This window comes from Phyllopteryx taeniolatus, chromosome 16, assembly GCF_024500385.1.
Source record: "Phyllopteryx taeniolatus isolate TA_2022b chromosome 16, UOR_Ptae_1.2, whole genome shotgun sequence".
NCBI classification, from domain to species: domain Eukaryota; kingdom Metazoa; phylum Chordata; class Actinopteri; order Syngnathiformes; family Syngnathidae; genus Phyllopteryx; species Phyllopteryx taeniolatus.
Window position 1 is genome coordinate 14923249 of NC_084517.1, and position 16008 is coordinate 14939256.

The window sequence follows — 16008 nt, forward strand, 5'->3', positions numbered from 1 at the left end:
TTCAATAAAACAAAACAAAAAAATCATGTTTAAATTCAGTTGTAATTAATTATCCAAATAAGACATTTTAAATCTACAGGTACATCTCAATAAATTAGAATATGGTATAAAAGTCAATTTATTTCAGTACCCATTCATTATCTTGAATCATTGAAGACTAATACTTAAAATTTTACTTTTCAGAGGGCAAATTAATGCGTAATTACTACATTCAAAATCATTTTCATTGTTTCTTGATTTGAAGGTAATATTCTACTTTCGAGAGAGTGCAAATTTGGGGTTTTCGTTTGCTATCAGCTATAATCATCAAAACTATACATATATATTTTTAAAAAAATTATGAAATATTCACTCTATGTGTGTAGTGCATCTCTATAATATGAGTTTCACTTTTGGAATTGAACTCCCAAAATTCACATTTATTGAGATGAACGTCTATATGTAAAGGTATATATTATTTACATGAAATAATAATTATATTCGTAGTTGTATTAATAATGGCCCATTTACGTCTCATTTGACCATAGATCATAAACCCTACCCTACGATAATTTAGAGAAACGTGAATATTCCGTACTTTGACTCTCCAGCTGTGGAGTCTGTTATCGCCAACAGGGGGCGCAACGTTCACGTTACACTACAAACGTGGCCGATAAAACAAAGACAAGAGTCGTCCCTGCATCCAAATGTAATGCAGCGGTTCTAAGAAATTTGTCGTTTCACCAGGTCAACGTTTCAACGATATAGTGGTATAAATAATAATAAGGTTCAGACATTTTTGTCTTTGTTAAAAATCTTTATTAAAATGTTGATATATATAAACATACAAACATTCAGTATATATGCAGACAATTGGAATAAAAAAAAATACGACCAATCAAACACAAAAGAAACAAAACAAAAAATGGAACAAAGGTTATAAGGCACAATAGCTTCCTTCTCATTCAAGGTCTATTAATGATAAGTCACCAATGTATCGCAGCGTACAAAATGCTCTTGTTTGTTTTTTATTTATTTAGATGCCTAGCTAGCAAATGACTGCAATATCGTTTTGCATACAGCCCAGTATTTGGGAACCGAGCTGCATTGTGGGATGTGGCGGATATTTTGGTCTGGCGGCATCCGGGGCGAATGTCAGCAAGTTTGTCGAGTCGTAGAGTTGACAAAAAGGCGACGTTAAAATGCAACAAGGAAACATTAGCTAGAGAGCCTCTCTAACACTATCACCAGCGAGCTCGTGTACCGTAGCTTAATGTGGGACCCGGGGAGACTTTCACCTCTTTCGGTGTGGTTAAAACCTGCTGGATGAGACCGGGTCGGGCCTCGGTCCTCCTCCTTCTTGGAGTGTAAGTTTAAATTTTTAAAAAAAAATCTATACTCTTCTTTGTTTTTATTTTTCTCCGTGGCATTGGCAGGAACACACCTGAGAATGAGGCGCTTCAAAGTGGCAGTCTTGAAATAGAATTATTGCTAGTGGTTTTCACAGTCTATGGAGCCATACTGAGGGCTAATTTAGAGCAAAACCCCTCAAAGATACCCACAATGTGTGACACACGGATCCAAATCGTGAGATTGAAATAGTGAGTGAATCATAGTTCTATGAAAATGTTGTTTCATAAACCATATTGTTGCTCAACTGGGTGTTTTGTAAACTGAGGTGCCACTGTATTATTAATGGATATCACTGGATACACACGACGATAATACCCTATTTTTATTTGTTTACAGTATTACACGAGAAAATTTATATTTTTAAAACCAAATTAAAAAGATGACCTGATGAGATTTTGAAAAGGTCGACGCCTCCATCACAGATTTTATATTTTCTCTGAATTGTTTGCTTTTCTTTTTTTTTTTTTTGCCAAAGAGGATGAAGCATTGACATTTCTCTTGATAAAGGTCAAAGCCTCCAGCTTGGCCGCTAATAGAATGTTTATTTCTGCGCCTAGTCAATTGCTTTGAATCTTGTGTGGGCAAACTGTATACTGCATAGAGTTGATACCTTCCTTTATTGGTGTGCCTATAAATAGTAACCTTTATAGCCCTTATTGCGAGTAGTGCAATAATAAAAATAAAAAAAAACCCTACATTGAAAACGCAATTTTACAGCAGTGAACTTAGAAAAAAAAAAGGGATTTTGATAAAAAATGTTGCAACATTACGGCAGCAACTGCGACTGACTGCTAGCACATCCTCCTCACAGTTCTGAGGACCCCTGATTCAAATTCAGCCTCGCCTGTGTGGAGTTTGCATGTTCTCCCCGTGCCTGCATGGGTTTTCTCCAGGTACTCTGGTTTCCTCCCACATCCCCAAAAACATGCATGGTAGGTTAATTGAAGACTCTAAATTGCCCGTAGGTGTGAATGTGAATGCAAATGGTTGTTTGTTTACATGTGCCTGACAATTGGCTGGCGACCAGTTCAGGGTGTACCCCGCCTCTCGCCCGAAGATAGCTGGGATGGGCTCCAGCATGCCAGCGAACCTAGTGAGGCTAAGCGGTACGGAAAATGAATAAATGAATTTTTTAACATTACAACAAAATGTGTAATTTTGTGAGAAAAAAAAGCGTTATATTATGGTGGATGTCCGAACATCACAAGAAAGAAAGAAAAAATCAAATTTTGTAGGAAAAAAGTCCTAATATTACAGAAAAAAATTCTATGACATACATCAAGTCATAAAATTCCAAGAAATAAGTGTAGTTTTGCAGAAGTAAAGTCATAATTTTACATTAAAAACTCATCGCAAGGGATCCCTTGGATCCCACTACACCATCAATGATTTAACTGGATGTGATTTAATGGAGAAAAGAAAAAAAAAAGTTAAAAAAAAAAAAAACACGTTCACAATATCATTAAGGGGGAAAAAATCCCAATATTATGAGAAAAACATAATTTTACAGGAATACATTTTTAATTTCATAATGGAATTATCTTTTTAAAAATGTATGAGAATCAAAGTCCTAATATTCTGATAAGTTCTATAACGTACAGATATTTGAACACCAACGGTGCAGCAACACAGACCGAGAATATAACAATACTGTCATGGATGCGGGTTTGCGTGGTGGAGTTGGGGGCAAAAGTGGAGGACCTACACGCAGGGAAGCCGAGAGGCAAGGCAGGACCACAGCAAGAATCTCCAAAAAGTTTATTTCAAAAAAACAAAAAACCAAGGCGCATCGAAGAACCAAAATACTAATTTAAAAAAATCAAGATTCATAGTAGCAAAGAAACTAAAAAAGTAAAGTAAGGAAACAAAACACTCACCACGACAGACTACAGGGAAACATGACGAGACGTAAGACAATGACACGACACAGACTAAAGGAAAGCAGGGAACTAAACCAATTAGACCAATTAACGAGACAACGAGGCACACCTGGAGAAGATACAAGTGGCTGGAGGGAGCTTATTGGTAGACACAAGGAACGAGATGAGAACGAGCAAACAATACATGAACAAGGGACAGGGAAACAAGACATAACATGAAACACAACTAAAACATATTCAAAACAATGAAAAAAACGCACAAAAACACAGACCATGGAAGACTTACCAGCAGACTGTACATTCTTCATCCACTGTGAAAAATGACTAATATTACTGCAGCTTGTTTAGTCACTTAGTAGGTTGATTGAAGACTCTAAATTGGCCGTAGGTGTGAATGTGTGTGTGAATGGTTGTTTGTTTATATGTGCCCTGCGATTGGCTGGCGACCAGTTCAGGGTGTACCCCGCCTCTCACCCGAAGATATCCAGGATAGGCTCCAGCACGCCCGTGAACCTTGTGAGGATAAAGCAGTACAGAAAATGGATGGATGGATAGTTATGAAAGTCTTCTTCGTGTATTATGCATGTTTGTATTATTTTGCCCTTTGGTGGCCAAGGTGCACAGACTCAAAAGCAGCACAATGCCAATGGAATGGATTAATTGCCATTCATTTCAATAGGGAAAGATGATTTGAATGCTTTCAGTTACAAGCGTGGTCTGGTCACAGAACGAATTAAACTTGCAAGTGACGGGACCGCTGTACTAATATTACAAGATAACACTTGCAGTTTAATTCAGTAGTAGTACATGACATACTCTCAGTACTCTTGTCCACATCGCGACTATCGCTGCTATAAAGACTTTTTACAAATTCAAGTCTATTTGTCATGCTCAAGAGTAAGAGACTATTACAGATACGTGGCCCGCACATCCGTCACGCTAACTCCAGACATCCTCTCGTATTTGACAGGTGAAGGGTGCTCGGGCCTCGGAGGCAGATGGATGGCGGCATGAAGAACGATTGGGCGTCACCGTGGCGGCGACAGATAGCCAAGGCGCGCCGACGCAAAGAGATCGGTCTCGATCTGACTCTATTTGTCACCATCGAGTGAGTAATATATTTGTTAAAAAAGCCTGACTGATTTGGAGGCGATACTGTACCTGCTCGTAGACGCCTTTTTGTGGCGCTTCATCCCTTTACTCGAGGATTGTCATAGCGATTACGGGAGCGAGGCAAACAAACAAACAGTAATCCACAGTGAACAGTGTGCTAATAACATCAGATGCTGATATTAGTGGAGGAAACACACACACACACACACACACAGTCAGTCTGCTAATTGCTTTGTGTGCTGAAAAGGCGCCCGAATGATATTGCCATGCTGCGGGTGTTTGGCCGCCTCGTAACTGCCGTGCAGTGTGGCGGAGACAAGCTCATATATTAAGATAACCTCCAAACGGAATGGAATTGTATTTCCCCGGCGGTTCAAACCGCGTCCGCGCTTGTAAATGCGTTGCAGATGAAATTTGGCTTTAATGAAGCGCGACTTATTGCGCGCAGTGCGGCCACAGGACGGCGTGCATGTCGGCCGGATGCCTGCGCTGTTATCTAATTTGTAATCGTGCTAAAATAAAAATCCTAAAATTTCATGAGATAATTTATTACAAGAAAAAAGTAGAAATACTACAAAGATCTTTTTTTTACAGAAATAAAATTGTAACGTAATTTTGCGACAAAAAATTATGAATTTATCTTCAGATTTAGGTCATATGTGTATGCAGTATTTAAGCAACGGGTGAAGTTACTGGTAAAACATTTATGCATGATGCCCTTTAACCTTAAATCACATTTCTTCTACTCCATCATTTTCTTTACCTTGAAATGATGACTCCGATGAACCAAAATAAATACCAGAGATGCCTTTCTTAGATGTCAAAACATGTCATCTTTGAAAGAGTTGCTTTTTAAATATATGATGTACAGCGAGAGAGTTAAACTGAAATGGGAGCCAGTCTTTTTCTTATTCATTTCCCATAAATCACAGAATCGTCTCAAGAAATGTGTGTGTCCACATGCAAACGTTGAAACTTACCCAAAGTCTTCTCCTGGTTGCCCATCTGGTTGTTATATGTGGTGGATTTAAGAACGTGTTATAGACAGTATTGTTCTCCATCTCCACTTGTTGCTGTCGGTGGTAGTTGAGGACCAGAAGATTTTTCTGTACAAGCAATATCGTGGTCAGGAGGTTATGCAGCACGAGCGTAACACGATAATCCAGCATTGTTGTTGTAATGTTGGCGGCGTTCATCCAAGAACTGGGATAACCACTTTATTGTCTCAGGAAAGATTGGATTGAATGGAGTCAGAGGTCCATGTAGAGGACAAACACTGCAAGGACATGATTCTGCAAGACTAACACTTAACAGCATTTACTATTTCATGAGAAATTAACACTATATAGTAGGGCTAGGTGAGGGACCAGAGAAAGCACAGCTCCCAAAACCCCTATGAAGAATACATTAAATGGATCAAGGTTTCCCTTGCCCGGACGCGGGTCACCGGGGCCCCCTTCTGGAGCTAGGCCTGGAGTTGGGGCTCAAAGGCGAGCGGCTGGTGGCCGGGCCTGCAGCCATGGGCCCCGGCCGGGCACAGCCCGAAAGGGTAACGTGGATCCCCCTTCCCATGGGCTCACCACCTAGGGAGGGGCCATAGGGGGCGGGTGCAGTGCGAGCTGGGCGGTGGCCGAAGGCAGGGACCTTTGTGATCCGATCCCCGGCTACAGAAGCTGGCTCTAGGGACGTGGCATGTCACCTCTCTGGCAGGGAAGGAGCCCGAGCTGGTGTGTGAGGTCGAGAAGTTCTGATATAGTCGGACTTGCCTCCACACACAGCTTGGACTCTGGTATCAGTCCTCCCGAGAGGGGTTGGACTCTCTACCACTCTGGAGTTGCCCACGGTGAGAGGCGCCGAGCAGGTGTGGGTATACTTTTTGCCCCCTGGCTCGGCGCCTGTACGTTGGGGTTCACCCCGGTAGACGAGAGGGTAGCCTCCGTCCGCCTTCGGGTGGGGGGACAGGTCCTGACTGTTGTTTGTGCCTATGCACCAAACAGCAGTTCACAGTACCCACCCTTTTTGGAGTCCTCGGAGGGGGTGCTGGAGAGCGCTCCCGCTGGGGACTCCATCGTTCTACTCGGGGACTTCAATGATCACGTGGGGAATGACGGCGAGACCTGGAAGGGCCCCCCTGATTAGAACCCGAGCGGTGTTCTGTTATTGGACTTCTGTGCTCATCACGGATTGTCCATAGCGAACACCATGTTCAAGCATAAGGGTGTCCACATGTGCACTTGGCATCAGGACACCCTAGGTCGCAGTTCGATGATCGACTTTGTGGTCGTGTCATTGGACTTGCAACCGCATGTCTTGGACACTCGGGTGAAGAGAGGGGCGGAGCTGTCAATTGATCACCACCTGGTGGTGAGTTGGCTCCGATGGTGGGGTAAGATGCCGGTCCGATGTGGCAGGCCCAAACGTACTGTGAGGGTCTGCTGGGAACGTCTGGCAGAATTTCAACTCCCACCTCCGACAGAACTTTGCTCATGTTCCAGGGGAGGCGGGGGACAACGAGTCCGAGTGGACCATGTTCCGCGCTTCCATTGCTGAGGCGGCCGACCGAGCTGTGGCCGTAAGGTGGTCTGTGCCTGTCGTGGCAGCAATACCCGAACCCGTTGGTGGGCACGGGTGGAAATTCTGGTCCACCATCCGGCGTCTCAGGAGGGGGAAGCAGTGCACCATTAACACTCTGTATAGTGGGGAAGGGGTGCTGCTGACCTCGACTCGGGACGTTTTGAGTCGGTGGGGAGAATACTTCGAAGACCTCCTCAATTCCACCAACACGCCTTCCCATGAGGAAGCAGAGTCTGGGGTCTCTGAGGCGGGCTCTCCTATCTCTGGGATTTAGGTCACCGAGGTGGTTAAAAAGCTCCTCGGGCAAGGCCTCGGGGGTGGATGAGAGTCCCCCGGAATTCCTAAAGGCTTTGGATGTTGTGGGGCTGTCCTGGTTGACATGCCTCTGCAACATCGCGTGGACATCGGGGACAGTGCCTCTGGATTGGCAGACCGGGGTGGTGGTCCCCCTTTTGAAGAAGGGGGACTGGAGGGTGTGTTCCAACTACAGGGGGATCGCACTCCTCAGCCTCCCTGGTAAGGTCTATTCAGGGGTGCTGGAGAGGAGGGTCAGATTCAGGAGGAGCAGTGTGGTTTTCGTCCTGGCCGTGGAACATTGAACCAGCTCATATTTTAATTTTGTGGTACTCCTTAAAAAAACTCATCTGTTTATAGGAATAATGTTGTCATTGTTACAAGAAGAAAATCATAATATTTCAAGAGGGAGAGAGTAATTTGGCAGGAAATAATTGTTCAAGAAAAAGCATAAATTACAGTGAAATATATAATAATCAAGTCGAGGAAAAAAAAAGTCCTAATATTACCAGAAGAAAATTATGTCCCGCTGGTTTGTTAATCAGTAGTTATTTTCCCAGTTTGGAGGATACGGTCTGTGAACTCTTGATTTATTTGAGCCAAAATAATTTGGCCTCGTCAAGGTTGATCGTGTTTACGTGTAAGCTCTCCGTCTTGGTCTGTTTATTAAAACGCGGCCTGGCCGGCCTTCCTGTAATGAGACTTGGTGATGGACTCGCATTGGGACTTTGCTCATTAACAGATGCGAAGAAGAGGGGGATGAGGATGGTAGATGTCAGGTGCTATGAGAAGGTCACTTCTTTAAAATAAAAACTACCTGCTGGGACTCCAAAGATCACGATAGGCCTTTCATTTTAAAGGGAACCACTGGACACTCAGTAAAAACAATTTGCTGCTATTATCGCCTGTACTGTTCAAGTATGGAATAAATGTCAAGTACCAATGAGAGTCTACAAAAAGCACTTGATTTGCTGTTAAAAAATATTTTGAAATATAATTTGTGCCACAAAACATGACAAAGCAGATTTTCATGGTGGAGTTGGAATAAAAGGTGCTGCTAAAGCAAAGAGGCCATAGTTACAACAAAAATAAAGCTTCATGTTTATAAACAGATTCATTCAATATTTAAAATATTTATTGAATTTAAAATTTTAAATTTCAAGTGGTGCCTTGAAATACAAGTTTTTCGAGATACGAGTCGTCAAGATACAAGCAATGTGTGGGCAGTGAATTCAGCTCACTTCATTTCACATCCAGCAAGCAGCAGTTTGGAAGATAATGAACATTCTTATAAAAAGAGGCTGCAAGCTGTTTATTGCCACTTCCAGTTGAAGTTTATTATCTGTTTAAACATAAAACAAAGACAATTACAAATTGTGTATTTAAAACAACCACACAACTTTGCCTTCCGCTCGCTAAATGCTAACACACAATGCAAAACCTCATAGACGAGCTACCAAATGGCATCGATAGTTGCAGTGTTATAACCTTTTAAGCAATTGATATTTGAACACAAATGGTGCATCAACACATGTAGACAGACAATAACAACTTTGTTTATCCTCTGCAAAAGTGACTGACAATACTACAGTTTACTGTGGCACTTACAGTATTTGTGAAAGTCTTCATTTGTGTTTTTATGACTATTATACTCCTTCCAGTGGCCAAGTCTTGGTCATCAGGAGTCTTGATTAGTCATGATGCAAAAACTGTTTGATTTTTTAAATTCTATTTAATGATGTTATTACTATATGTTTTATAAAGTAAATATTATCGAGTGCACTTTTTCTTTTTGAAAAACACATTACAAAAATATTTATTGTTTTTTTTTGGGGAGGCTGGAACGAATTAATGACATCCTCACTCCTGTCAATGGGGAAAGATGAGCTGATATACGAATAGCCTGGTATACTCGCAGTAGAGTAAATAGAGCACTTGATTTCCACCTTAACAGTCTATTACTCATTAGACTGTGCAAGTGCACTTAGACTGTATTGTAAGAGGCAGCCATGACGTCTGTAAAGCTGATGTCAGTGGAATTTATATAATGATACAAATACCAACCTTCTGTCCCCCTATATAAATATCGTACTCCTATTAGAAAGGCTTGTTACTCTCGGACCTAAGCTGAATGTATCTGTTTTGCTAAAACCCCGAGCTGCTCTAAACATTGCAGTGAATGAAAGCCTCGTTAATCACCATGCACGTCCTTGCCCGATTAGAATTTACCCTCTGGACTTTGGAGTAGCGGCTAACTGAAGCCACGCTCTCCAAGCAAAAGGGAACGGCCATGCTTTATTTATTTAGTCTTTTTCGCCTTACAGAATGTTTACTTCATTTTAGGCTGATCTGTCAAGTCTCTTACTTTCATTCATGTTCTTATTTAGAACATTTGTGGATGATTTTCCATTAACATCCATGATTTTGCAAGACTGTTGCTTCAACGTTGATTTGTTTTGACAATCAGTACAGTCAACTTCTCGACATGACTCGAATGCTCACACTGGAATTGTTGCTGTAGGTGTCTGTAGTGCAGGTTTCAAACTGTTGCCTGTCTTTTTTTAATATATAGCCCCCTAAGATAGACAAGCCTATCATGAGTAGACAGAGAAAAAAGTCAGCCATGCTGTAAAACGCATAGGAAGTCTGTCATTTTGGTGGCTCTTTTACAGTAAATCAAAAGCGAGCACATCCTCAAGATATGGTCTGTTAGCTACCAAATTTGAACCATGTACTTTATACTAGTCTAGTAATAACTCAGCCTATGATTTTATTTTATTCTGCCCTTGAAGCAGCAGGTCCTTCAAAAGTGAACTTTGCCTACTGGTTTTGTTCAAACTTTAAGTTAATAAACCAGATGGATGGAGGGGTGGGACTGTGTTCTAGCATGATTAAACACGAAGTCTGGTAATGACTCGAGCTTGTGATTTATTTATTTTTAATTCTGCCCCCAAAGCCAGTTTCCCTTAGCAACAAGACCTTTGGTCGGCATTTCACTCAGGAGTAGACAGACCCATCAAAAATTCTCAAGAAGCCATGTGGAAAACCCACAGAAAAATCTGGAATTTTGGTTTGAAGCAGGCATTTTAGGTTGGTTTTGTCAATTTCCAGAAATCCTTCAAAACCAAAATTGTCCTACAAATGTTGTCCAATGACTACCAGATTTGATCTATGTATACTAAATGGATGGGCAACACAAAATTGCAAAGGGAATGCATTTTCATCAGTGTATGGGTGAAGCATGGCTGCAAAAATCAGAATCATCTTTATTTGCCAATATGTCAAAAACACAAGGAATTTGTCTCCGATAGTTGGAGCTGCTCTAGTACGACAATAGACAGCCGTTTTGACAAAAAATACTTTTACCAGTAATGTGGTAATGCTGATTCAATTACAGTTGTGCAAATGATAGCCTCTAGCACTTTATTGGAAAGAGGGAAGAAGCTGTTGAAATGTCTGCTTGTTTTAGTTTCCATTGATCAATAGCGCCTACCTGAATGTTATGTATATTAGAGGTACCAAACATGACCCCAACAAAACACATTCTGGCTCTCATGACAGAACGTTGGAAAAAGTATAAGGAACCATGACTGAAATTGAACAGGAAGGAAGCCATTTTCGTTTGAATGGTCCACTTTTGTCGAATTCCCTCAGTTATGCCCCCCTGGATATTTGGAAAGAATGCCCCCCAGACAACAGTATTACAGATCAACGTGGAATTCGGTGGAAATGTTTAGCATAACAGGAAACACAAAAAAAGTCTCAAGGACCACTGAACAACAGGAAGTCGGCCATTTCATTTTCAAGTGTCCATTTTGGATGAATTCCCTAATTCGTGCTCCCTGGAAAGTTACATTTTTTTGTCCCTTTCGGGAGTTTCACCAATCAACATGGAATGGGTGGGACGTCTATTCTAAAAGGGCACATGAAAAAGTCTCAAGGATCTGTGCCTGTAAGGAAGTCGACCATTTCATTATCAAGTGTTCATTTTGGGCAAATTCCTGTAGTAGTGCCCCCTAGAAATAAAACAAATAACAATAAAATAGCTCCAGACACCAGTTTCACCGATCAACATAAAATTCAGTGGACATGTCTATCATAACAGGATACGAAAATGCTGCAAGAACCCTTGCCAGAAATTGAATGGGAATTCCACCATTTTGATTTGAAGCAGACAATTTGGGTTGAGTTTCATATTTTAATGTGCTCCTACTTGGAAATTTGCCTAAATACGCGGATCGGAAGCAGTTATCCTGGACAAATATGCAATGCTTAATTGTGAACCATTGATAAACATGTCAAGTAATGTAGTTTGATGATTTAGTTTTTGAGGATTTGCCATAAAAATGTAATTAAATCTGTTCCTCTTCACGGGATTGTGCCAACATTGTATGTATAACCCACGGAGAAAACACTCGCCTTAGTTATTGTCGCTGTCGTGTTTGCAACATTGAACAATTAAGGCCAAACTCCACGTACTGTAGGTTGACCTGTATGAGTAAACTGGAGTGTTTTGTTGACTCGTCGGCCTCGACCTTGGTGTGTTTTCTCTCGCCTGCGCCAAGGTTTCCGCACAGTTGCGCCGCTCTGAGTCGTCGCACGTCGTCACCGAAGCGTCTCTGCTTTTCCCCCCGGGGAGGTGTCTGACATTGCATTCCTCTCGCCTCTGATAAATCCAATTTCCCCGTGCTCTCTTTCTGTTCTTAACACCTTCGTTTGCGTCGCACCCATCCGTACAACCACCTCACCCCCGCCCCCCGCACCCTGCGCCTCTGAGACAATCTCTCCTTCACCGTCCTTTCGCCGTCTGTCGTCGCCGGCCTTTTCTCTGCGGCTGAGCTCCCTGAAGCCTCCTTCATCTTCATTCTGCCGTCTTCTTTCTTGCTCTTTCGATGGCGGCGTGGGTCCGGGGAGGTGTAATTGGGTTGCACTGCAGCTTTAATCTGACGTCTGCTTGTAAATGTAAAGCGAAGCCCGGAGGCTCTTCCTTTCCTCCACTTACACACATTTGAAGATGAACCTTCCTTATAGTCGTGTATTCGCGTCTGAATGTGCAAATAGCAAAAAATTGTGTGTGTGGCATCCCACAACTCTGTCCACACCGAGCGACTGGTTTCAGTGCTCTCTAGGTGGCGTGTCGACTAGATAATAAGCCTTGAGCTAATTGATTGGGGCTTAAATTAGGCTTTAGCTGTCCCTGATTAATCACACACTGCTACTTGAGCACTGCTTCATGCTGTTTGGATCACATGCGTCCGCCTTGGTTCAAAATATTTTTTTGAACCACAAACAAAATGCCGTGATTGTCAAGGAAAAAGTGAATTGCGTTGGCCGCTGGATGTAAGAAAGATGGGAAGACTAGATGGAATTGTTGGGCTTGATACAACTAACAATTATTGCTCTTATGATTACTATCAAGAGTCTGTCCTTTCTTCTAGCCCTTTACTCTCTTTTGATTGTCCGCCAACAGAGAAATTTAGCTTGAACCCTAAACATTATTTGATGCCCTTCACTTGTGATTCGACAAGTGGAATCAAAGGCAAAGTAGTTGAAGACCGTCGGGAATTCATGTAAATTAGTTGCAGAACAACAAATATATTTGGTGAGCTGCTTTGAAAAAGGTGAACAGACCAACTAAAGAGACAATATCAGCAGTCTTGAGTATTTTTGAAAGAGAAAAAGATAACCCCGAGATGTGACCTGCTGTTTGAAGAGAAACGAGCGCGGGGCACCCAGTAATAACAACGAATACAGTGCATTGGCATAATGATGAGTTGTATATTTAATCATTGGTTTTTAATTGTTTCCATGCCTGTCCTTCAAGATATGTCTGGTCCGTGGTACAAAAAAGGTTGGGGGCCACTGTCATATAAGGTCTGTTGACGATCCCGTCGGGTCAAACTGGCGGTCAAACATGCCAACAGGTTAAGAAGAGCTTCAATGTGTGTGATGCTGGCTCACATTTGAGGCAAGGTGGGAGTGGGCCACCAAATCCCTCATTTCGCCACCGTGCACAGGATCGCAAGCGTGATGTATGAGGTGGCTCACCCTTCAACAAGCTTTTCCTGACCCGCTCTCATCAATGGAAGCTCACACACACGCACGCACGCACACGCTCAAGCTCACGCGCACATTCACAAACACACACAGACACACATCACGAACACACTGAAAGGCCACAGTGAGAACAGTCTGTCCCCTCGCTTAAGCTAGTGACTCCATGAAATCGCCGTTAGCCGCCAGACGCATCCTTCTTTTCTTGACGCCTTCCTCAAAAGTCATCCAGAATTCTCATCACACCTAAGCCCAGCCAGATTGCACATCTTCTTCATTGAGCATGTCACACGCACACACACGCACGCGCGCACAAAAATCTATCAAAAGCTCAAAGCCGACACTTCCACATCCCTGCCTTCCCCCACTCGTTTGTTTATTCTCCAATTTTGCACCACGTGAGAATTGCCCTCAACTTTTTTTTTCTTTTTTTTTTTAACCATCCCTCCCTCTGTTTTAACCATCCCCCCACACACACACAGACACACATCAACACAGGCGGTGAAGGTGGGGGCCGGTGAGGTCCAGTTACAGTATGTCTCCATTGCGGGTAAATAAAGAATATCTCTGCAGCACTAATTAGTCAACCCATCCATCCATCCATTTTCTGAGCCACTTCTCCTCACTAGTGTCGCGGGCGTGCGGGCGTGCCTATCCCAGCTATCATCGGGCAGGAGGCGGGGTACACCCTGAACTGGTTGTCAGCCAATCGCAGGGCATAATTAGTCAACCATTTCTGGGAACTTTTCTGGCTCTTGTTCACCTTTCACCTGCTAAAAAAAATGAAACCCAAACAAAGGGATTCATCGATACAGTAGTAACGCAACAATAATTTGTCCAATTAACCATAGCTTTCTTGTATGAAATCCTACTGATTTGGGCACAAAAAAAGGGATGGTTATGGCTTTTAAAATATCGGGTGAATATCTAAACAAATAGGTAAGTGACAAGATTACAAGCACGTTGCATTGATGGTAGCATTGTTTTTGTAAGTATTAGCATTCAGAGTCGACATGCATCTTTATTTGTTTTGACAGTCGTAAACATTGGAACCTTCTCTTCAGACACCTAAAGGTAGAGGTGTGGACTCAATTCACATAATTTGGACTCGAGTCAGACTCGAGTTATGAATTTGGATCGAACCCTAACCCTATAGCAAAAAAAGAAAAAAAAAAAATCCATGTTGCACTATAGGAATCGCGTGGCTTGACGTCTCGTATGCTTGTTTTCGTTAGCATTAGGAGCAGGCTTTGTGAGCGATCACGCAAATAGTTACACAGTTCGCCGGCCGTGTGCTGTCTGGGCTTCCTGTTCATTGCAGTCTGGTTTAGTCAGTGTAGTGTTCTCAAGAATGTCTTTTTTTCATTCACTTTATTTACTGATAAGCACACAACTAGCATCTATTCGACATGAAGCAGCATTCTTCTTCATGTCCTGTTCTTCGCCTGTTATTCACGTAATATTTTCATGTAGTGCCCCCAAGTGTTCCGACTGAGATACCACAGTTGGATGAAATTGTGCCTTTTTAACAAGATGACAAACTTGTGTCCCTCTTTTTTTGTTTTTTATTATTCATGCCTTGTTTTTTATACTTAGAAGAAATCCATCCATCCATCCATCCATTTTCTGAGCCGCTTCTCCTCACGAGGGTCGCGGGCATGCTGGAGCCAATCCCAGCTGTCATCGGGCAGGAGGCGGGGTACACCCTGAACTGGTTGCCAGCCAATCGCAGGGCACATAGAAACAAACAACCATTCGCACTCACAGTCATGCCTACGGGCAATTTAGAGTCTCCAATTAATGCATGTTTTTGGGATGTGGGAGGAAACCGGAGTGCCCGGAGAAAACCCACGCAGGCACGGGGAGAACATGCAAACTCCACACAGGCGGATACAGGGATTGAACCCCGCACCTCAGAACTGTGAGGCTGACGCTCTAACCAGTCGTCCACCGTGCCGCCGTGTTTGAAATAATTTATTATAATTGTATTCTGTCTGTCCTTTTTAGAACATTTTAACAAAATTTACAAACACTGTTCCGGCGCGCACAATCCACAAAATGTTGTACAGCGAGAAAGTAGGTTGAACGCTGGCGGTCGTCATAGAGTTGTGCCTCGCTGCTCCAGTGGGAATCCATTACAGGCTCATAACGCATGATAAACATGCAGCGCTGGAAGTGGTGGTGGTGGTGGGAGTCTGCGGTTGATTATAATGAAGGACTTGGCGAACAAAACTTGTGAAACACTTGTGGTGATGGCGTGTGTCCAAAAGAAGAATTCATACTGTGATTTAGAGCACCGGTCACCATTCGACAATTTTTTTTGTGTCCGTCTGCTTTGGCCGTATGAGCTAAACACGACAAAAATAACCAGATGGGCTCACGATTTATGAGCAAGAGCACATCCTTAGAGCTAAGATTTTTAAAAGTTTTTAGCTGTACAATATATACATTTACGTTACTATCAAGACCTAAATCTGCCTTTTTTAAATATTTTTTTTTAAGCTAGGGCTAGTTCCTGTTTCATATGTTGTAATTTGTTAAAAATAATCACAGCAGATTCCATGAGGATGAAACTTACCATCTGAAAGGTTTTAAATAGTGTACAGATAATGTTTTAAAGGAGACATCTTATGGAAAATGTGCTTTTTAATCACTTGTACTCAAATAATTGGGTCTCTGGAGGGCCTGCCCAGCCATTAAG

At 42.4% G+C, this 16008-nt stretch overlaps 1 long non-coding RNA gene across 2 annotated transcripts in view; it reads left to right on the forward strand.

Moving 5' to 3' along the window:
- Window positions 1–1105: 1105 nt before the first annotated feature.
- LOC133466018 (uncharacterized) overlaps window positions 1106–16008 on the forward strand; it is a 196785-nt gene continuing 181882 nt past the window's right edge. For both annotated transcript variants that reach the window (XR_009784810.1, XR_009784808.1), the window contains exons 1-2: window positions 1106–1346; window positions 4243–4380. This is a non-coding gene — a long non-coding RNA (uncharacterized LOC133466018). The remainder of the gene's footprint in view (window positions 1347–4242; window positions 4381–16008) is intronic.